Here is a 6351-nt window from a genome sequence, read left to right as displayed (position 1 = left end):
CTCTCTCTCTCTCTCTCTCTCTCTCTCTCTCTCTCTCTCTCAAATAAATTAAAAAAAATAAAAAAAAAGACGCTTTGGATTTTAGAGCATTTCAGTGTTGAAGTTCTATGGAAATGTTACAACATCTGAAAAACAGTGAAATCTGAAACACTTCTGGTCCAAAGCATTTCTCACTAAGGGATACTCAACCTATATCAGTAAATATTTTTATAACAGCTTATTGCTGGAGCCAATATATGAAAATAAGTTTTTGTTCACTGTTTAATTTTTTATATTGATAATATAGCTGAACTGTTATAAGATATTTCATATCTACCTCTATCCACTCCAAATGGTTAACATGAAGAAATTTTAAAATTCCAAATTTGTAAAACTCTTCAATACACTAAGGGAAAGGAAAGACACACCTTGCTACATAGTGACAATAGAGTTACTTAGCGATTTGTTGTCTTTAAATATATATTTTCTGACTTCAACTTACTCACAACTTATTCAACCCTAGGTAAAATAAATTATGAAACCGAAGTTTAGATATACACCCAGTGACTTTCAGAATACGGGGTGCCCTCCGGATGATCAAGCAGGAACATAAAAATGTGGCACAGCTGAGCTCCGAGAAGGCACACGTAGCCATTCAGCACTTAGGAAGAGTTCCTACACAGTCTGGGTTTTGTAATACCAATCGTAACCAGGTTATGGCTATTGCAATATTACAAAGCTTCTAGTTTAAGTTTTTATGCTGTAGAGACCATATTAAGAGTTGAATTGCCAAAAAGATTAGAAATCCCTATTTTAGAGTCTTCACTGACATAAAAAGAAAGGTGAAATAGTCCAGTGCTCCTTTTAATATTCATCTAGGAAAATGTTAAATATTTTGGTGGTCAGTTAGACAAATCATTCAGAAGTACTTTCGTCAATCATGCACTCTTGGTCTCATAGTTAATGCTAAATGCGGTAACTGGATGCTAACTTGGCTTTTTAGGAAAGTACAAGATTAGCAATGCGAAGATAAATTAAATGACATTATTGTACTTAAAAGGGAAGGATAAGGATAAAGTACAAAACCTGTCTTTGCTTATGCTGAAAAAATTTAGAAAAAGCTTCACCTTGATGATTTGTGTTTCTACCACTCATTGTCCTTTCCTCTACCAACTTATGAGCTACACTACTGATGCCCCCATTGTCTTCTCATGTTTTCTCCTGTCCTTGCATCTTTGCAAAAGACACCCTAAAAGGAACAACAGTTATAAAGCAACAGTTATAAAGCAAAAATATTATAAAACAAAATCCTCATTGAAGTTAAAAAATTAAGAAAATAAACTACCAATGACATAGTTGTTTAGATGTAGATATCAGCATACTGAGTTAATCAAGAAGAAAAATTTTTCACATTAACTCCTATTTTCAAAAATCTGGTAGAAATTCTTAGTACAATGTGTGCAGTCATCCTGTATATATACTTGCATATTTTTCCTCAGATTTTTTTCCTTATTTCTCATTTTTTAATATTTTTCCCATAATTTTATTGAGACACAAATAGCAATGAGACAGTTTCAAACAAAATTGGTAGGACAGTTTCAATAATTAACACATTGCATACATTCTTTCTAGTGGTTAATTGCTGTACATGATGCAGACATGATATCCTATTTACAAACACTATTAGAACAAACCCCTCTATTCATTGAGAATATACTATATACCTATCCTAAACAATTTGAATACACTAATACAAAATGGATATTCATCTATATCCTCTTTTTTGTTTAGTTCCTTTATTTGAACATTATAGTTGTGTTAACCCAGAAAAATATTGTAAAAGAGTCCAGTAGTCCATAATAGTATTGGGTCTTCATCTTCACTGGCAATGTCAGAAATTGTTGACATGAGTCACCTACAGCTCAACATAACAGCATGACTTTTCTTCTTATGCTTTGTTTTTATACTTTTTGCTGGATGGTTAAGATCAAGGTAAAGTAGGACCTATGCAACAAGACTTGTAGGTTTTGGGTTTGATACGGTCAGTTAAATCCCCTCAAGATTTGTCCTGAGATCCTGTACCTCAGATTGTAGAACCTTTGTCAGTGTCAGCCATGTGGATGAGTCATGGCCATTGCTTGACCAATGTGATCTCTGTGAAAGCCTGTAAGAACGTTTTCTCTCTATGTGACTCTCTTGAGGCACACTCTACATTGTTGATAACTTTCTTCTTTGGCCTCAAAATCTCCTTGATCAGGAAATATGGGACACTACCGAGTTAAATGACGCTACAGTAAAAGTTCTCATATGTCCTGAGTCTTAATTGACCTTGGAAGACTAAGGCCAAAACGTTTGCTTTCCTTACAGCCCTCCTTTTTCTTTAATTTTGGTCTGCAAACTTAGGTTTTTAACCCTCCAGAAGAGAAGCTTATTGTTATTTTCATACAACCTAGGCAGTTAAGCTTAACCTCACTAACTGTCTGAATATCAAACATCTTAGGCATAACAAAAAAAAAAAACATGCTTGAATGCCTGCCATTTTAATCTTCTATTTGTGTATCATTTCTAATGCCATATTAATAATTACTATGCTCTTTCTATATTAAATATAATTTTTTGTTGGAGAAAAGAGTGGTGGTGAAGCAGAGATGGTTGTTTTAGTTTGCCCTTGTTTACTCTGTCTAGAGAAACAATATTGTATACTTTGTCTTTCATGGCTATGTTTTAAAAGACACTCTTAAAACTTAGGGAATGGAAATAAATTCTCTTATGATTTTCTTAATGTTTTTTGCTTTTTTTGCAAACTAGTTATTTATGCATAAATTTCGAAAAGGTAAGCGAAAAATAAAAAAGATATTTCATTACAAGACATTGCGGTCAGCTGTGTGTTACGTGTCCACGAGTTGGAGGTCCTTGTGGGAGCCCAGAGCAGGAGCTTTAGTACCCTGCAAGCGTGGCCGGGACCCTGGGCCAGGGTGGAATATAAGGGGCGGGGCCCCACTGGGCCTGGGTGCAGGAGTCCCTGGAAGTCTCAGGCTGCTCCACTCTCTGTCCCTGGGCGTCACACACCACAAGCAATGAGATGGACCTGCCAGAACTGGCTCCCCGGAGCAAGAGGAAACTGTTAGAAAGCAATCCAGGATGCCCAACACCAAACTACACAAAAGTGGGAGAAAATTTGCAGCATATCATCCCTGATACATGGCATGTTCCATGGCTTGTGGTGGTACAGCGTCCAAGTATGAGAACCCAACACACTGGAGTGAGGAACAACAAGTCATTAAGGGGCTTAACTTATCTTGGGTCACTCACAGTATCCTGGCAATGGATCACCCGTCCTCCAAGCTCCTCCAGAAGTACCACATAACTAACTAGTGGCATAAAAACAATTGTCAATCTGAGGCAGCCTGATGGACATACTAGCTGTTGAAACTTTCTGAAGCAAGAAAGTGGCTTTGTGTACCTTTCTGAAGTATTAATAGAGGCTGGCATTTATTTCTATGATTTCAGCTGGAAGGATTATGGTGTAGCATCTCTCACTACAATCTTAGATATGGTGAAAATAATGACATTTGCCTTACAGGAAGGAAAAGTAGCCATCCACTGTCATGCAGGGCTTGGCTGAAAAGGTGTTCTAACAGTGTGTTATTTAGTGCTTGCAACAAGAATGACTGCAGATCAACAATTATATTTCTGCAGACAAAGTGACCCCATTCCATACAAACCAGAGGGCAGTTGCTCTGTGTATGGGAATTTAATTTTTCTAAAACCTCTGCACAGTATCTTCTCTTGCTGTGACACAAAATACATGCTGTCACTTTAGCCCAATACATAATTCACCAGCGCCATCTACTTCATGATACTGAGGCATGACTTCTAAAATATATGCCAAAAATCATTCACCTAGTTTTCAAATTGCTACTGCACTTGGCTGAGAATAGGCAGTTGTGGTAAAGGATGGATTAGAAGGGTCTGGACTCTGTTGGAATTGAAAAGACTGCATCTGAGATGGTCAGAATGTGCCTGGATAAAGAGTTAGTGAGGCACAATAGTCATATAGCTGACCCATTTAATTCTACTGAAGTGGCTACAGCCATTGAGAATCAAGATGTGATTCTTTCCTATGATCAAGAGTTTGACCCTCTTTGGAAGTGTTGAATGCCTTCAGTCCCTGAATCATCTGAAGAATCAACTGAACTACAGTGACTTGAACCTGAGGAATGCAGAGGCTCTCTTTGAGCAAGGTGGACTCCATGGACAATGTCTGTCTAGGACTTACTGGGCCACAAGGTCCAGCAGGAGAAGCCCCGCAGCCACTGATACAACCCACTATCTCCAGCTCTGGATCTCAGTAAGGAATTGTTGGTTCGTAGTACATTTTCTTTTTGGAACCAGCCTAAGTGTGGTGACTTGGCAGTATAGAAAGATGCATCAACCTTTTCCCAAAGGAGGCACATTGCGAAGGAAATACAATGGAGTCGAACCTTCTCTGTGGGTGTTTTATGCTCACACAACCTCAGGGAACCCCATTATACCTACCATTACAAATGCATCCGAGAACCCAGATCCCTTGCACCAGCAAGTGGCCCACTGTCAGTTTGAGCCTCATGGTGGCTGAAACTGAGGCTCTGGCATGGAAGCGGCCGAACTTGCTGCAGACCCTGGAACTGTGAATCCACTCAAAGGCACAAGTGTTGGTTGGCCCTGATATCTTGGACAGCAAAGATCTGTCTGAAGCACTGCCACACATCAATTTGCAGTCTGAACCAAGTATAGAAGCAAGGAGAATGCTGGCAGCCAAAGCCCAGGCAAGCTTAAATGAGTTTGTAGCAAAGGTAGAAGTGAAAAAGAAGGTAGAAATGTGGTAGGTATATTAATTATTTTATTATATCTGAGCAGGAAATAAGTTATGTCACAGCCAAAACAAAGTACATTTTTTCAAAATTATTTGTTACAGAATTGTACAGATATATTTATATCATAGTCTGAAAGTTGAGGTGTCTCATCTGTGACAAGCATTTTATTTTACCGAATGAAATGACACAGCATAATTGCACTGTTTCATTTTAATCTCCTTGTGAAAGAAAGCACATGGCACTATCCTTGGTCTGAACAAGACATTGATATTGGTAGTTTGTTTTTTGTTTGTTTTTTCTTGCTAGCTGGATTCTTGGCTGCATCCAGCCTACAGAAGATGGCATCTAGAAGCAGCCTTAGCCATCTCTGACCCAGTGCCTGGCACAGGGAACCTCACTGAGAAGCACTGTCTGAAAAACATAAAAGATTTCCCAGAACTCCTTGGTGCTAGTGTTCAGTGAGCTCCTTCCTCTCAGCCTCCTCTCCCTCAGACTTGCTGGTCTCAGTCTGAGAGGACCACCATCAGGGCTCAGCAAAGCAAATGGAAAAGACCGCCAGCCACCATGGTGATGTTACTTTTCTCTAAGAGGAAGCCTTTGAGGTCCATTTTGTGGCTTTGATTTAATGTATGAAAACAAGCCTTTAATTGAAATGCTCTCTTTTTTCTGCATTTTATTTTTGGTCTTTGACTTTAAAAAATCCAATTCTGCAAAAAACTAAAATGATCATTATTTGAATAATATGGTATTACCTATACATATGTTGGGCTCTTACACATGCATTATTTTGTGTGATTTTCACAACAGTCCTGGGAGTGATAATGATACCATTCACCTATAGATTCATTGTTCACCTTATAAGTTCAGCATTTTAGATGAGACTAAGGGTACCATACACCAAATAACTTGCTGAAGATCACAGGGCTTGTGTCCAGCAGAGCCAGTACACGTGCAGTTTTTGTTTCCATTGTCACCTTAGGTCCTCAACGCACTGGCAAGTTTCAAGAAGCATTGTAGTTAATTATTTGCCCGCAGTATTTTTTTTTCTTTTTTTATTTTAATGTACTTTCTCTGTTTTGTTGTTAGTTTTTTTTTTTTTTCAGTTGTCCCCTTAGTGACACTACATTGCATCCAAAGTGACCCTGTTATATACATGACTTGCGAAGGAATGCAGATGACTGGGAAGTATAGAGTTATTTATAAGATCATAAAGAGAAACAGCACAGGAGAGCAGGAGGTCCTTGGCACAGGAGATACGGAGTGCGGCTGCTTGGGCAGAGTGCTTCAGCTGCCATTTCCGACCTTTGGAATCCCAGGCACATTATTTCCTCTCTCTTGCTTTTATCTTTGAGGAACCTCCCTGCAGGGCTGTAAAAGCTAAGACATAACTCATGTATTCTGTTTTATGCTTTGATGTAAGCATTCTGCATATACTGAGTGGGTGAATGAATGAATGGAAAGACTCACTGTATTTGAACTCTGTGGAGTACTATGATGTCACTGCCAGAGTCCTGTG

General features: G+C 38.7%; 1 pseudogene; it reads left to right on the top strand.

Annotated features, from left to right (window-relative positions):
- Positions 1-3061: 3061 nt before the first annotated feature.
- Positions 3062-4847, top strand: LOC101564603 (annotated as a pseudogene).
- The last annotated feature ends 1504 nt before the right edge of the window (positions 4848-6351 follow it).

The sequence above is a fragment of the Octodon degus genome, unplaced genomic scaffold (assembly GCF_000260255.1).
Source record: "Octodon degus isolate 3935 unplaced genomic scaffold, OctDeg1.0 scaffold00620, whole genome shotgun sequence".
Classification (NCBI taxonomy): domain Eukaryota; kingdom Metazoa; phylum Chordata; class Mammalia; order Rodentia; family Octodontidae; genus Octodon; species Octodon degus.
Note: the sequence above shows the minus strand (reverse complement) of the source record. Positions and strands in the feature narration are given on the sequence as shown.